Below are 18,057 nucleotides of genomic sequence, written 5' to 3'. Positions count from 1 at the left end.
TTAAGCTATTGTTATTGCATCAACCCATCACTTGTTCATTCATTTACTTACTCTCCACGTGTCTGAGGGCTTACCCAGCACCTGGCACTGTGCAGTGGATAGTGGTTAACAAGGCAGACACAGTCCTTGTGGTCCTTACATCCTACATCACCCAGTTACAGGGGGAGAAAGACACTGGACAGAGTGTGATGAATGTAAAGGAGTCACCAGTAAGGGCCCTGAGGGACTCTGGGTTTGGACTCTGGATTTGGCCTTGACTCTGCATGACCTGGATCATCACTCGCTCTGTGTGAGCCTATGTGGTCATGGGACACCATCCTCGATGCTGTTCCCAATGACAGTTTTAGCTTCAATAAGGCACCAGGGCATGCCGCCAACTCAGAGCTCTGGAGTAATTTATAAAAATCCAATTACAGTATCCCTCTTGGGGTCCCTGCCACAGGATCATGCCATAGGTGAGTCCACATTATAATGATGGTTTTCTGCATATTTCATCCTGGAGTATGGAGAAGGAAATGGCAACCCACTCCAGTATTCTTGCTTGGGAAATCCCATGGACAGAAGAGCCTGGTGGGTTACAGTTCATGGGGTCACAAAGAGTCAGACACGATTGAATGACTGAACAACACAGAAACACCCTGGAATAAACCAAACTCCAAGTTGAAACAGAGGAAGGAGAAGAAGGGGAAGAAAGAGGGGAAGGGGAAGAGAGAGAGGAGAGAGGAGAGGGGAGAGATGCTGAGTAAACAGGGATACAGGAAGAAGAGAGAGACAGGCAGAGTGTGATCCTACTATTCTTTTTCTGGATGAATCTGGTACCAAACACCCTTCCCCTGTCAGAGAGGAAAGTTGAGTATCTGATTCAGGGTACCTGGACTTCACCTACACTCCCCATCATTCGCCAGCCCTGACCTTGTCAAGTCATTGAACTTTTGTTGCTTCAGTTTCTGCATTTACCAAAAGAGATTTAAATCACCACATCACATTCACTGGGTTATGTCACTTGAATGAGAATAAACAAGTCAATACCCATCCGCAGTGCTTTCAAAACATAAAAAATATGTTAAATACTAGTTGTCATTGTTACACATATACATTCAATACATGTATATGCAATGGATGTAAATGACAGAATCTATACTTTTGAGTTGGCTTAGGGTCAAAGGGTAGACTGAGGCTGTGAAACCCGGGTCTCCCAGAAAGAATGGATTCAGGCATCCTTCTCCACTTCCTCATTCTCTTTCAAGTGTATTTCCATGGTGCCCCTAAATTTTCAGAGCACTCACACATTAGTCATTTCACTGTCTTGGTAGATTTGTTACTGAGTGACCAAAGGCACTCAAGTGACCCACCTCTTTTGTTCACAGACTTCCAAATGAATGTCACTTGACACGGCTGCATTGGTATCCTTGTGAGGCTGGGTAGTGGGGAGGACTGAATACATTGTGGGCTAGGAGACCTTCATTCCACACGTCAAGTCCTTTTAGACCACTGAGCTCCTGATCTCGAGAGGAAAGATAAAGTGCAGTGTGAGGGCATGACGTCAGACTTAATACGGGAATCACTTATGACAGCCAAGCTTGCCAAGTCAAGAACAAAGCTCTGTTAAGTTTATAAATGGTTTCCTCTAACACACCCTAAAAAGATGCTCAACCTCTGGCCTCTAACGCCCAGGGTACCACTATTCCTCCATGAAAGAGCAGCCTTCCTGGGGAGCTTCCGGAAAGCGTGCATTTTCTGACATTTGCAAATGGCTCTTTGGGGACTGCTTCTCTACATCTAAATGTTCCAACGACAAAACAATGAATTTCAAAACCATGTAGAAATAAAATATAACATCATCAGCATTTTGGTCATCAAAAGGGCAGTGGCCTGGAGCTGGAGGAGCTGAATTCAAATGCCAGCCCTATCACTTATTAACCCAATCATTCTGGACAGTATTTTTTATAGTCTCTGAGTCTCGGTTTCCTCATCTGAAAAATGGATATGATCTTCATCTTATAGAGTCATTATGAGGATTCAGTGAGACATTGCAGATAAAATGGTTGGCACAGCCCTTGACGCACATCAGGTGCTTCATCAATAGTGGTCACATTCACTGTTTTGTATATCCATTCATTTTAGGGAGGCATAATGAACATGGTATATAACTTAGACTCTTTTTCTTCTTTTCTAATATGTGACTTCATCACTGAGACCTGTCCTAATCACCCTATTTTAAATTGCAAACCTGTATCACAGCCTCCCTTCCCCATATACCTCCAACCACTCCCTTTCTTTCTTTACTACCCCAGTTTTTAGAGTACCATCACTTTCTTTTAAAAAAATTTCATTGAAGTATAGTTGAAACCACTACAATATTGTAATTAGCCTCCAATTAAAATGAATAAATTTATTTTAAAAATAAAATAAAAATTGGAAAAAACAATTTTTATTGAAGTATAGTTGACTTATAATGTGTTAGTTTCTGCTGTACAGCAAAGTGATTCAGTTATACATTATCTATCTATCTATCCTTTCCATTTTCTTCTTCATTTTTTAATCTTGGAATATTGAATATAGTTTCCTCTGCTATTCAGTAGGAGTTTGTTGTCTGTTCATCCTATATGTAATAGTTTTCATCTGCTGGTCCAAAAGCCCTTATCCTTACTTCCCCTACTGAGCAACCACAGTCTGATCTCTGTGTCTGTGAGTCTGTTTCTGTTTCATGAATAACTTCATTTGTGTTTTATTTTAGGTTCCACATATAAGTGGTATCTTATGATATTTATCTTTCTCTTTCTGACTTACTTCACTTAGTATGATACTCTCTATGTCTAACCATGTTATTGCAAGTGGCATTATATCATTCTTTTTTATGGTTAAAGGCAATGGCACCCCACTCCAGTACTCTTGCCTGGAAAATCCCATGGATGGAGGAGCCTGGAAGGCTGCAGTCCATGGGGTCGCTGAGGGTCGAACATGACTGAGTGACTTCACTTTCACTTTTCACTTTCACTTTTCACTTTCATGCATTGGAGAAGGAAATGGCAACCCACTCCAGTGTTCTTGCCTGGAGAATCCCAGGGATGGGGGAGCCTGGTGGGCTGCCGTCTATGGGGTCACACAGAGTCGGACATGACTGAAGTGACTTAGTAATAGCAATATTCTATTATATCTACCTATATCTGTATCACGTCTTCTTTATCCATTCATTTCTCAATGGACATTTATGTTGTTTCCATGTCTTAGACATTGTGAGTAGTGCTGCTATGAAAATAGGGTTGCATTTATTTTTTGAATGACAGCTTTGTCCAGATACGTGGCCAGGAATGAAATTGTTGGATCTTACGGCAACTATATTTTTAATTTTTTAAGGAACCTGGATGCTGTTTTCCCTGGTGGCTGCTCCAACTTATGTTCCCACCAACAGTCTAGAAGAGTTTCCTTTTCTCTGTACCCTCTCCAGCACTTTTATTTAAAGCACTATTACTTTTCTTGGTGATTAGATTTATTATTTATGGTTTGTCTCCTCCTGACAGAAACTAAGTCCCAGAAGGACATAGAGCTTTGTCTGTAATATGATCATTCCTTGGTATCCCCAGAGAGTTGCTTCCAGGAGTCCCTTGGATACCAAGGTTGGTGGATACTAAGTCCCTTATATAGAATGGCATAGTACAATGAATACACGGTTGGCCCTCTGTGTCCCCTGATGAGAAGCTCGCAGGTATGGAGTGCTAACTGTATATTTTTTGCAGCTGGAAAACATGGCACATAGTGCCCTGGAATCATTAGTTAGACCTGGTTCCAGTGCTGGGCTTGGCTTGCACTGGTGCTTGTGACCTGTAGCAAATTATTCCCGGTCTCAGTTTCCATTTGTGTAAGATAATGACAATGATTACAATCTCTCAGAATCAAAACAAGTAAATGAGATTGTATCTATAAAGCACTTGGCACAGGATCTGGGTCATAGAAGCTGTTTTAAAAAAAATTTTTTTTAATTGAAGGATAATTGCTTTACAGTATTGTGTTGGTTTCTGCCATACCTCAACATGAATCAGTCGTAGGTAGACATATGTCCCCTCCATTTTGAACTTCCCTCCCACTTCTCACCCTATCCCACCCCTCTAGGTTGTCACAGAGCATCTGTTTGAGCTCCCTGAGTCATACAGCAAATTCCCACTGGCTATGTAATTTACATATGGTAGTGTATAGAACTTTTAAGTAAATGAAATCTACTAAAATGAAATTTTGAAGAGTTCTTGATACCCATGCTAGTGCAGACAGACAAGGGGTCATCCAGAGTGGTTCCTCAAAATAGTCACCCTGGTCTTATTCTGAAACTCCCTTCCCCAATAGTGCATAAGCAGACAATGATGTGAATTCTGCCCCCTCTATGTGACCCTCTAAGGGTCAACTGCCCCTAAACCTCAGATAGCATGATGGCCTATGGGGAAATTTGGAAATCATCACAGGTATTTGGCCCCACAATGCATATAGCTTGACTGATGCTGAGATCAAAACAGTGTTGTCCCTTGAATCTGTCATTAGCAAAGAATAGACTTCCTATGGGCCTATTGTGTGAGGGGAGCCAAAATCACAGTTTCTGTCCTCAAGGAGCTTTTGACCCAAAACCTTCTCAAGAGAGGACCAAGGAGCACCATGCCAATAGTCATCAGCAGATGAGTGTGCATGTGTGTGGATTGCTTCAGTGAAGGTTGGGAGTATGCAAGAAGCTGTGGGTTTCCGGCTCACTCTAGTGGGCAAAGCCAGCCTGCCATTATTTCCTAGAGGCCCTCTCTTCAAGTGTGAAAAGTAAGGCTGATTGACATAATGGATGAAAATGAGGCTGGCAGTCCAGAGGACTGAGTTCAGGTTTCAACTCTGCTGTGTGTCTATGGGTAAGATATTGGGCCTCTCTGAAGATAATTTTAAGACAGCTGATGTTTGTTGCATGACCACTGTGAGCCAGTGACTCCATATGTATCGGTCACTTGTCCAGTCCTATATTCAGCCCTTTGTTTTACTCAGTGTGTTGAGTGAAGAAGCCTCACACCAGGCACCATGAATGTAGCCTTGAACAAGATAGTTCAACCCCTTATATCTCACTGAACGTAGATACTGGTGGTGGAGACTGAGAGTGAGTAATCCGTTACACATGTGTTTAATCATTATTAATGATTTATTCACCTATTCAAACACCATGTGTTCAGTCTCACTCTACTCAGTTGGTGAATTGTGGTCAGTGTTACAAAGGAGAAGTTTCCCGTGCTCTTTGTGAGGCTATACCTTGGGTGGATGGGTGCCTGGACTGGTCAGAAAGGTCAGCCCTGACTTCCAAGGAGAAATGGCTTTTGAACCACAACACTGAAGAATGAGTGAGAGTTCCTGTGTAGTCCCATTTTGCAGATGAAGAAGCTGAGGCTCAGAAAGGTCACATAACTTGACCATAGAACACATTAGTTATTTGATGGACCCAGGATTTGAACCCTAGTTTTTCTAACTCGGAAATGAGTGGTTTGTCAGGTTAGTGTTTTTTCAGACTGGAATATAGATCAAAATTTCTACTAAGATTTCTATTAGAATGTATGTGCTATGTTCCATTGAGAGATTCTGATTCAGTTGGTCCAGGTAGAGCAAAGGCACAGTTCAGTTCAGTCACTCAGTTGTGTCCGACTCTGTGACCCCATGAACCGCAGCACACCAGGCCTCCCTGTCCATCACCAACTCCCGGAGTTTACCCAAACTCATGTCCATTAAGGCGGTAATACCGTCCAACCATCTCATCCTCTGTCATCCAAGGAGGGGCAAAAGTAAGTTCGAAAGGGCATCCCAAATGATTGGGATACATGACTCAAATCATCAATATCTAGTATTTCTGCCACACTTCCCCAGAGCTCAGTGACAACATGACATCATGGAAGGAAATGCAGATGTGTGTCAGGCCCCTGCTGTACCACTAAGTCCCTGCTTGATCTGTGATGACATCAGTACTCCAGCCCTCATGCACATGAGCATCACCTGGAAAGCTTTCAGAATCTCTCCTATGCCCCACCTCCCAACAACAGCACCAGAATCTCTGGGGAAAGGACCTGGACAGAGGCATTTACTAGATGTTTCCTTGTGCTTTAGCACTAGACGACCTCAAAGATCCCTTCTGACTTGGAAATCCTCTGCACCCATGACTCCCACCTCTACCACTGCTTCCTGATGAATGAGGTGGACATTACGGAGGGTGTGTGTGTGTGCATGATGCCTTGCCAAGACCTGCTGCTCCACTCTAGCACTGTCTTTGTGAAAACAGTAACTTTTTTTTTCCCCTGACTGATTTATGTGATGGTTGGAAAGCAGCTCCCAGAACAGGCTGTTCCTCCCCTTGGTACTATTAACATAAATATGTGCGCTGGGCCTTCAGCTCCAGCTTCTCTCTGGGTAAACGAGGCTTAAAGGGGCCCATGAAAGCCTGAAGAGAAACCAGAGGAGAGGAAGTGTCATTAGAGGCACAAGAATGAAAAGGGGAAAAGGACAGGACGTTGCTAAGAGACAATGTCAAGCTGGGCCATGGGATTAACAGCCGGTATCAAAGCAAGTCCTTCTTAATGGTGTTTCTCCAGTAGGGCCTTTTCCCCACGCTGGCGGAGGGTGAGATTATCAAAGCAATTCCATTCCAAATCAGGCGTAAAAGACCCCTTTCTTTCTTGGTAGGACCAAAATATTAGGTGAAAATTCAGTGATTTAGGTATCTGTGTCTTCCAGCTTGGGGAAGAGCGAAACCCGATTCTTTACTGTGGAACTACTCAGACCCTCTAACCTGTGAATGAGCACTGAGAAGAACTGAGAGGTAGATGTCTCTTGCAGCCCACACTGAAATTATTTGCCACTATGTATCCAGATGGCGTAAATGCCCTCTAAGATACGTTTGAGAAACCCTGAAAAAAAGTTAGAAGAAAAAACCAACTCTGGTGGTAGCTAAGGCTACTGTACTAAATGTTTTACATGAATTACTTCTTTTAATCTAAGCAACACACTCTGGGTTAAGTACTTCTGTGTCCCTCTTTGCACAGGTGGAAAAATTAAGGGATTGAGAAGTTAAGTACTTGCCCAAGATGACCCAGCTAATGGGGAATGGAAAGAACTTGGGTTCTGGAGTTAAAATGATCTGGATTCAAATCTTGGTTCTGCCGTTTACTGGATGGACATCTTTGGACAAGTTACTTGATCTCTCTGAGCTTTGATTTCCTTATGTGCAAGTTAGAGAGAATAAAATGTACCTTGTAGAGTTACTCTGATTGGAGATAACATATATAAAGCACACAGCTAGTGTCCCATAAATGGCTATACATATCATCATCATCTTATATTTAATGTTCAAAAAGGGAGTTTATCTACAATGAGGTCCCACCTCACACCAGTCAGTATGCCCATCATCAAAAAGTCTTCAAATTACAAATGCTGGAGAGGATGTAGAGAAAAGGGAACCCTCCTACACTGTTGGTGTGAATGTAAACTGGAGCAGTCACTGTTGAGAACAGTATGGAGTTCCTTAAAAAACTAAAAGTAGAGTTACTATACAATCCTGTAGTTCCACTCCAGGGCATATACCCCAAGAAAACTCTAATTTTTAAAAATACATGCACTTCAGTGTTTGCTGCAATGCTATTTACAGTAGTCAAGACATGACAGCAACCTAATGTCCATCGACAAATACATGAATAAAGAAGATGTGAGATATATATATATGTGTGTGTGTGTGTGTGTGTATATATGGAATATTATTCAGCCACAATAAAGAATGAGATAATGTCATTTGCAGCAACAGATATGGAGATAGAGATTATCATACACTAAATGAAATAAGTGAGAAAGAAAAAGATAAATATAGATATCACTAATATGTACAATCTAACTATGACACAAATGTATTTATGAAACAGAAACATACTCATCAACATAGAAAACAAACTTTTGATTACTGGGGGAAGAGGGTAGGGGTGGGATAAATTAGGATTTGGGGATTAGCACATACAAACTACTATATATAAAACAGGTAAACAAGGTCCCACTGTATAGCATACTCAATATCCTGTGATAAACCATAATGGAAAAGAATATGAAAAAGGATATACAGTTATATGTATAAGTGCTTCAGGGCTTCCCTGATGGCTCAGATGATAAAGAATCTGCTTGCTATGTGGGAGACCTGGGTTCAACCCCTGTGTTGGGAAGATCCCCTGGAGGAGGGCATGGCAACCCACTCCAGTATTCTTGCCTGGAGAATCCTCATGGACAGATGAGCCTGACAGGGTACAGTCCGTGAGGTTGCAAAGAGTCAGACATGACTGAGTGACTAAGCATACACATAACTGGTTCACTTTGCTGTACATTAGAAATCAATGCAACATTGTAAATCAACTATACTTCAGTTTTTTTTTTTAAAGGCGTTTATAAGTGGAGTCTGGAAAAAAATCTGCATTTTAGTTGAATCAAGGGAAATAGGCAGTAGGCCCTGACCTGTAACAGTGTGGATAAATGATAAAAGTCTCCAAAGAAATGTGAAATACTCCTACTATTCTTCAGGCTGAACTTGCTTATTCTTAATCACCAACTGGCTACAGAGCATTATCCAGTTTATAAGAGGGGAAGGTGGCAAATTTCGGGGCCTTGTGAAGTGTGGCTCTTCTAGAAAGCAGATGGAGTAGGACCACTTCTGACCTGTTCTGCAGTCAGGTACCTAGGCCCCAGGCCTGGGGTCTGTAGGTCTGTGATGGGCCCTGGGAGTGTATATCTTATGGGCCTTTCAGCTGATGCTGATGTCTGCTTTTAAAATCTCTGGACTTCATAACTCCAGGAAAGCTTGGAAAACGTTGCAGATGAGTTATGCAGCAGGGACTCAACCTGGTAATTAATTTTGGAACCCAGAGAGTTTATGTCCCTTCCTTGCACAAGCACCCAACAGCTTTCAAACATCTCAGCATCAGAGGGACATGTTTTGCTTGTGCTTTGCAGTTGGCACAGTGGCCTGGGTGGGTGGTTTATGGAGCGATTACAGCCCAAGCTGGGGCACCAGGCAGGCCTAACACATGACAGTAGAAAACCACAGAGCATCATGGTATTTTGAGGAGTTCCTGTCTGTGCCATCACACTCACGACACAAGTGAGAAGCCAGGCTGGAAAAGTAAAATCCTGCCTTACATTTTAATAATTGTCTACAAGACAATGGGAAATAAAAACAAACCATTTCAACAAAGCATTTCAAAAACAGAACATGACAGGTTTTTCTTTTCTTGAATAACATGCAAGTGAGTAGCGAGTTAATGTTATTCAGTCTCTAAGTTGTGTCTGTCTCTTGCGACCCCATGGACTGCAGCACACGAGGCTCCCCTGTCCTTCACTGTCTCCCAGAGTTTGCTCCAATTCATGTCCATTCAGTTGGTGATGCTACCTAACCATCTCATTCTTTGCTGCCCCTCCTCCCTTTGCCTTCAATTTTCCCCAGCATCAGGGTCTTTTCCAATTAGTCGGCTCTTTGTATCAGGTGGCCAAGGTATTGGAGCTTTAGCTTCAGCATCAGTTCTTCCAATAAATATTCAGGGGTGATTTCCTTTAGGATTGACTGGTTTAATCGCCTTGCAGTCTGAAGGACTCTCAAGAGTCTTTTCCAGCACTACAATTCGGAAACATCAATCCTTCGGCACATGTTAATATCTGGCTTTAAATTAATCTTAATTTTTCTATCAACTACATGTAAAACTCATGGCAAGACATATTTTAAGTTTTTGTTAAAGTGATGTTTTTGAGCCTCTTAAACATTTACATTAGCCTTTTCTGTCTTGGAGAAGGAAATGGCAACCCAGTCCAGTATTCTTGCCTGGAAAATCCCATGGACGGAGAAGCCTGGTAGGCCACAGTCCATGGGGTCGCAAAGAGTCGGACATGACTGAGCGACTTTACTACTACTTTTCTACCTTTAAGAAGAAAGTAGCTAACCTTGGCTGCAGTTACCAGCTTATAGTCTTAACATACTGATGCATTTCATATTTGGAAATGAAAGTCTTTGTTAAAATGTCAGTGTAATAGGGACTTCCCTGGTGGTCCAGTGTCTAAGACCTCACCTTCCAATTCAGGGTGTTTGGGTTTGATCCCTGGCTGGGGAGCTAAGATCCTACATACCTGTTCGACAAAAAATCAAAACATGAAATAGAAACAGTATTGTAACAAATTCAATAAGGACTTTAAAAATGATCTACATCAAAAAAAAAAAAAAAGAACAAAATCACTGTAATAAAGCATGTCCTGATCTTAGTTCTGCCTTTTTCTAGCTGAGGAATCACAACAGTATTCTTAAATTTTCTGAATTTCAGTTTCTTTATCTCTTGTTTAGGGATTCTGACAGTACCCATTAAAAGGGGTTACTAGGAATGTTAAGTAAGAGAACTCATATCAAGTACTAGTAAAAGGTTAGTTTGTAGTAAAAGCTTAGATAACAGTAGTTGGCTTTATCATTATTTTGTCCCAATTCAGCTTACTTATTATCTGTATGACTGGGGACAGGTAACTAGGCCTCTGTGAGCCTCATTTTCCTCACTGGTGGTACAGGAATAATCCCATCTACTCATGGTGCTGTTGTAAATATTAAATGAGGGACTATTACCTGTGAAACACCTAGTAACATGCCTGACCTACCTTAAATAGTTCATGAATGCTGGCTAATGTCATTTGCAAGACTGATGGGTCTTCTCTGTATTTGGATCTTTTACATCATTTGTTCATTCAGAAACACATATCAGAATACCTGAAGGCACTTGACATAAATGCTTATTCATGCATTTGGCTGCTATTAAAAGGCAGTGCCATGCAGGTATGAATGATGTCACCTCTTTCTCTTCTGAAGGAGGACATCCCACTATGAAGTAGAGTTGGGAGGCAGCTGCTGGGAAGCAGTAACGGCCCTCCATCAAGGCCCACAGTCCATCTACTTACGGGGTGATGTCAGGGAAAACTTAACATCATCTTCCATAGGTTTCAGTCTCTCCCTGGTGGCTGCTCTCTGCCGCCATACACTGTGCTGGCTACTGAGGATGGAGTGATACGCTTACAGGTGTGATCTCTGCCCTCAAGGAGGTAACAGATAAGAGAAAGGAATCCCATTTCTTGGGGTGACAGACTTGAAGTGAGGAAGTATATTCAGCAAAGGCCCAGAGTAGTGAGAGCAAAGATGGCAAGCTAAAAGAACTGAAACAAAGGAAGTGTGGCTGAAATGTCAAAGGAGAGAGGAACATGGAGAGACATGAGTTTAGAGGCGGCAGTCTGGGTCTGCCATGGAAGGCCTCCAAAGCCATGATAAGGACATGTTAAGGACATTGGGAACCCACTGAAAGGTTTTGAGCAAGAGGTGATCAGACTTGGGATTTAGAAAATTAGTGTGGCTTCCCAGTATTTGAAAAAGTGTGTGTGTGGAGTAGGGTGTGGGAGGGACATTTCATTTTTTTAATGCCTAATGTCATAGTAATTGCTCCATCTTCTTGGGGTGGACCCAAGGCAGCAGGAGAGATAGGGGAGCAGGGGTGTGATGCCAACATGGTCATCCTTCACTGGGCATCTTGATGTATAGGATGTGATGCTAATAAAAAGATGGTGCTCATGACTTCTGTGGTTGGCAGTGTTCTGAGATGGCCACAAATAGTCCCTGCCTCCCACTCTTCACACCCTATGCAGTCCCCTCCTTTGGGGTGTGGGCTGGGTCTGGTGATTCCCTACAAACAAATAGAATACAGCAGAAGTAGTGGGATGTTGCTGCCATGGCTGAGTGACAAAAGACTATGACTTTGTTATGCTGTGGCTCTCCCCCTGGTTCGCTCTGATGTGGCTTCCTATGTGAGCTTGTGTGTAGAACTGAGGGCTGTCTGCAGTGCTCAACCAGTGACGCCTGGAAGTGTCTATCTGACCACCCACAGGACCCACAGCCTGCCAACAACCAGACAATGAGCTTGGAAGCAGACCCAGGCTAGCTGGGAGCACTGTGGCTCCCACCAGCTCCTTGACCACGGCCTATGAGGGAACCTAAAACAGAAGACCCTCTAAAGCTGTGCCTGGCTTTCTGACCCTCAGAAACCATGAGATGAGAAATATGAGTTGTTTAAGCCACTTGGTCTGGGGCTTATTTGTTACACAACAACATAGAGTGAGGCACTGATATACGATATCACGGAAGGCAAGAGAGGACATGACTCTGAGAAGGGGGAATGACAAGCATTGTCAAATAACCAAGGACGATAATGAAAAAGAAAAGATTGAGTCTGACAAGACAGCAATGAGAGGAAACTGTGGTGCAGTAGCAAGGGTAGATATCAAGAGTCTCATGGCATCCGCATAGCTCCTGTACGATGTGACCAAATTAAAACTCCAGTTACTTCTGCAGGCAGGAAGTATGACCTTTCGAGGATGAATAATGCAATCTGTTTTTGCTTTCTATTTCTCATTCAACTTTGGGTCCCAATCTTATAATACTGTGCTTCTGAAAACTCTCCTAAAGGCATCTACTAATGAATTCAGCATCTGGCTTTGCAGTACTGATCCAAATTCTTCCTTCCCTTTTTCTGGATTCTGCTCCCACTGATGCACTCTCTGTGCCCTTAAAATGTCTTTTCTACGCACTACCTATTGTCTTCGGAGCAGACTTGGGAGCAAAATGAGAAACTGTACACACAAGACCTGGGCGTGTGAGGTCAGAGTCTGAGTGAAGTCGAGTTCAAATTCTTCTGTTGCTGGAGTTTCTTACCTATAAAAACTCACAGACTGCCACATGACGCTGTGTCCTTGCCATCCCTCCAGCTTAAATGGTTCCCCTGCAGAGCAGAGCAGGAGCATTCAAGGAGTTTTGGAGTCTCCATTGGATTGCTATGTGACTTTGAGGAAATGGCTTAATCTTTCTGAGCCTCAGTTTCCTCTCCTGCAAAATGTAGGTGGTAGTACCTCTTTCTTTGGGGTTTTCTTTGAGGAAGATGAAAAGAGTTGGTATAAATAGGGCACTAAGCAAGATCTTGGCACAAACTCTTGCTGATGTGAGGAGCAGCTAACTTTCACAAGTTTTCTCACCTGCATGGCAAACCCAAAACCATTCTGGAGGCTGCCAGGCCAGCTGCCTGAGATGTGTCAGAAACAGCCTGGGGAGGCAATTTGCTTTCAAAGAGAAATAGGTAGAGGGAATGAAAATAAGACAGCCAGCAGCGGGCCCAGCCCTGAGCCAGGACGATTTGGCACTTGGCAGCCTTGATGGCTAGAGGTGTACCGCCCAGAGAGTACGTTTCTGCAGGAGCTCACAAGCTCAGGATTGTCCTGAAACCCCACACTGAACAGGAAGATCTGGTGGTGTTGCCCCTTGGCACCTGTCCCTGCCTATTCCAAGCCCAGAGTTGCCTGAAATTACCTTGCTCTGATTATTTTCATGCCACTGAGGGCTGCTCCTCCTTCTGTCAGTAGAGTTGGTTTTCTCTCCTCTCTTGAAGAGGGTGGAACAGATGCAGGGACTGCCCGAGAAAAGTGTGCAGGACACTAGCCAGCTGCGGCCAGTAATAATCAGTCTTAAACTTAGAACACAGCTTCGTGTTGGCTGCCAGCATGTGGGTTACAATGCCAGAGTCTTCGCCATGCTACTTATTACTGGGTTTTCTTTCTGGAAGACAGTTTCTGGGTTTTTGGCACACAGATCCTCGCCTAGCCTTTTTTTTTTTTTTTTTTTTATTGATGGCCTGGCTCCATTTCACTGTTCATCCTCAAGGTAAATAATCACCCTTCTTGGAGAGACCCACCCTATGTTGAAGGGATGATTATTATCATCCCAGTCTTACAGATGAGGAAACTGAGGCTGAAACAAATCAGAAGAATTTCTCTAGATCAGAGAACCAGTTAGTGCCAGAATGAGAATCAAAATCAGGGAATATGAGTGTTCTGGTCAGTATAGTAACCAGAAGCCACATGTGGCTACTGAGCCTTTGGGTTGTGGCTTGTTCAAACTGACATGTACTTATCTAAGTGTCAAATGTATACTGGATTTTGAAGGCTGAGTACAAAAAAAATATTAAAATATCATTTTATTTTGATTATATGCTGAGATGAAAATTTTTGATGAGTTAAATAAAATAGAATATTAAGATTAATTTCACCCATTTCTTTTTATTTCTTAAAATGTGGCTACTGCTGCTGCTACTGCTGCTGCTAAGTCACTTCAGTCGTGTCCAACTCTGTGCGACCCCATAGATGGCAGCCCACCAGGGTCCCCTGTCCCTGGGATTCTCCAGGCAAGAACACTGGAGTGGGTTGCCATTTCTTTCTCCAATTCATGAAAGTGAAAAGTGAAAGTGAAGTTTCTCAATCGTGTCCGATTCTTAGCGACCCCGTGGACTGCAGCCTACCAGGCTCCTCCATCCATGGGATTTTCCAGGCAAGAGTACTGGAGTGGGGTGCCATTGCCTCTCTGATATATGAAACTCAAGTTGTATTTCCATTGGTCTGCCTTAGTCTATACTTTTTTATTGAAATACAGTTGATTTGCAATATTGTGTGAGTTTAGGTCTATATTTTTAATCATCTCACATAGTAAGACCTGAAATATTGGTAGATGTTATATAATGTCACTATTAATGCTAATAATAACAATAAAATTCAGACAGTCATCCAATTTAAAATCCCCTCTTCTTTTTTCTAAAGTTTGTTTGTTAAAAAGAAAAAGCAGTTGCCCTTGAACTAACCCACACACATTAGGTGCCTACTCTGTGCAGAGCACTGTGCAAGGTGCTTCTTGATGAATCAGTAGTGGTAGTGTTAGTTGCTCAGTCATGTTCAATTCTTTGTGACTTCACAGACTGTAGCTCACCAGGCTCCTCTGTCCATGGAATTCTCCAGGCAAGAATACTGGAGTGGATTGCCATTCCTGTCTCCAGAGGATCTTCCCGACCCAGGATTGAACCTGGGTCTCCTACATTGCAGGTGAATTCTTTACCATTTGAGCAACAGGAAAGTCTGTGATGCAGTCAGAGCCTGCATCAATCAGGAAGTGACAGAAACCCAGCCTGAACTACCAAAGGAATTAGAGAGGGTGATTAGCTCAAAGTATCCTGGGTAGCTCATAGATTTGAAGAAATAACAGAATGAACAATGGGATCCACATCTACTCTTTCCCTGTCTCAGTTCTACCTCTTTCTGAATGTTGGCTCCTTTTCCTCCATTAGTTTCCTCCCATGGCTAGAGGCAGGTTTCTTGGCACCTTCCAAGCTCAATTCTTCCCATTTTTATCACCAGAGTCAAAAGGTTGCCTCTGTATCAACTCCAAACTCTCATTGGCTTAAATTGATCACGTGTGGATCTCTCAGGCTAATCATGGGTGATTGGCCCAGCTAGATCACATGTTCATCCATGTCCACAGATAGGTGAGATAAAGTGATTGGCAACCCTTATTAGAAGCAAAAGCTGGAAAGGGAATTTTTCCCAAAGTAAAGGATGATTCTTCTTTGATGAAGGGAGGTATGCTGAGCAGACAGACAAATGCATAATGCCTTTCTAGGTGCCATTGTCTTCTCTGTGGAAATGCATTTGAGAACTGATAAAAATCTCTAGAAAAAATGAAGATCGAAGAAACTGGTATTGAAAGTCCAAGATATGAGAGAAATTTTACAGAAAACTAGAAAAAGGAATAGACGTCTTTTGTGTGTGATATAAGGGGAATATATATAAACCGACTCAAACACAGATGGCCCTTTAAAAGCGCCTGCTGTTGTTAGTTATGACCCTCTACGTTCCAGACATAGCCCTGAGTGCAGCAATACTGTACTAATGAATGAACTCCAACTCTCATCACTGTCAGAATACTGCTGCTCATTTGTTGAGTGCTAACAACGCAGAACGTAGAATTAAAAACAGTTCTGGTCTACTAGACAAACAATCTCATTTAGGTAATATTTTCTGTTGAACAACATGCCCTTGAAAAATCCACTTGTGCTCAAATGTCTTCCTTTTTCTTAGAAAACTTGGTTCCTACACACACACACACACACACACACACACACACACCCACCCACCCACACACACACACACACCCACACACCCACCTTCCTCTTTGTTAGGGTTTCAACCCCTTCCCCCGTTTTAAGCTTTACGTTATCAAGCTGTCAGCTTATTGTCATCTTATACCACAACCTCCAGCATCTGAGAGCAGAGCCTTCCTTTGCCACTTAATCATGGAAGTCACGTTTGGACACATTTCATTAAAATTGAGAAAATTGGGCTTCAGGACTGGAAACATAATTAAAGTTGAATATGTAGACACTGAAGAGATCTTTGAGTAAATTATAAGGCAATCTATCCATGCCTGAGAACCCTATGGATAACTTGAAATATTTACATATCATCTCTATTAACTTCATAAAAAGAGATTTCTAAAAGTATATACTCACATTTATTTTTCACTCTTTTCTTTACTTTTGGAAAGATGTACAAGTTTCCCCTCTTGCTTTCTTTGCAACTACTCAGTTTCACAAAGACAAAGAGGTGAAATTCTAACTTTTCAGCTCCATGGTGGGGTCTTGTCTAAACTATAGAGGAAGAAAGAGCAGTTCTTTGCTATGCATGCCTGAAGCATTATGAAAATAAGAGTCAGATTTCTTGGCTGGAAAGACCATGTTTGAGGGGAAAAGGCTAGGGAAGGGGTTGTCTTAGAAGGCAGCTCAGGCCTGGCATGTATTCTTTGTCATCATCATATTCTTAGGAAACCTCTGAGCTTATGTTTCCACTACCTCACCCTCACTGTACCATGGAGGCCAAAGATACGTGGGCATAAAGACAGCTTTTATATAAATGTTTAAATAAGTTCCCTTTAGAGGTGTGGTTTGGTTAGACAAAACTTAGAGAGTTTTGTCTGGACCAGTCCTCATTACACAGTTTTTCTGATTTGGAGCAAATTGATGCTTTATACAAATCATGAAAAATTAGTTCTCTAATGTATGTATCTTCTTTGGAATGAAGATCACTGGAAACACTTTAAAAAGTGAAGAATGAGGGTTGGAGGACACGTCTTCCTCCCTGGATGCTTTCATGTTTAATTGAATCTGTAAATTAAAAAATTTTCCCCTTCTCATTTTAAATCCCAGCCAACTAGTGCCTTGTCTTTCTGGCACAAGAGAGAAATCTACAAGTCTAGCTTTGCAGGTAATGGTGACTCATTGTTGTAACCAAATGGGAGGGAAGAAAACAGACACCAAAAAGCTCTCCTCCTTACTGCAGAACACAGAATGCCACTTCTGGAACAGTCAGTAATTTCTAGTTAAATACTGCCAGGTTTATCTTAAAGGGACCATTACGTGGTTTTGCTTTTGTTCATTTCTAATGTTTATATCTGAGGTTATTTCTGAACATATAAAGGAATGAAGTTGAGCATCCACACAAAGCTGTAATGTAATGATCTGCCTATGTGTAAAATGATGGCTTTGATCTCATTGGTCATGAGATTTCAACACCCGCATCATAATATTTCTTGAACTGCTTGGTTTAATTTTAGGCATTAAAAGGAACCAGAGATTTTGGTAATAAAATTCCCAGTTATATTTTCTGTTCTCATTCAGATGTTTTCCCTACTTTATGAGATGTAAGGATGTTTTCTTCTCCTAAGATGCATCCTAGTCTTTGCCTTGATGCTTTGGTTATCTGGAAAACAACTTGAATGTCTTTTTCTGGAACTGAAAGAAGAAGTAATTTGGTATTAAGTGCCCTGAGCCAAGAGAATCAGAGTTATCAGGAACTTCCTAAGCACAGATGAGGCAGTTCGGGACTCAGAGGATCCCATCACATACCCACCTCATGACCTTTGCACATGCTGTTCCCTATCCCTCTAATTCACTCCTTCTCATTCTTCTTTCTCTGGACTTCTCCTCTTCATCATTTCCCAGTTTAATGTAACTTCCCCTGATGCTTCCTGGCTAATTTTACTTCCTGTGGCATCCTCTGTAGCTACAGGGGCTTCCCAGGTGGCACTAGTGGTAAAGAGCTCACCTGCCAATGCAGGAGACCTAGGAGACATGGGTTTGATCC

General features: G+C 42.2%; 1 long non-coding RNA gene across 2 annotated transcripts in view; it reads right to left on the bottom strand.

Annotated features, from left to right (window-relative positions):
- The window catches only part of LOC113880911, a 129,821-nt gene that overhangs the window by 10,282 nt on the left and 101,482 nt on the right, over nucleotides 1-18,057 (bottom strand). Inside the window, exon 3 of one of the 2 annotated variants that reach the window (XR_003507872.1) lies at nucleotides 1,353-1,499. This is a non-coding gene — a long non-coding RNA (uncharacterized LOC113880911). Of the gene's footprint in view, nucleotides 1-1,352; nucleotides 1,505-18,057 lie in introns of both variants that reach the window. The other variant, XR_003507873.1, reaches the window with a different exon arrangement.

Source organism: Bos indicus x Bos taurus, chromosome 22 (assembly GCF_003369695.1).
Source record: "Bos indicus x Bos taurus breed Angus x Brahman F1 hybrid chromosome 22, Bos_hybrid_MaternalHap_v2.0, whole genome shotgun sequence".
Lineage (NCBI taxonomy): Eukaryota > Metazoa > Chordata > Mammalia > Artiodactyla > Bovidae > Bos > Bos indicus x Bos taurus.
This window is presented reverse-complemented; position numbering and strand designations above follow the sequence as displayed.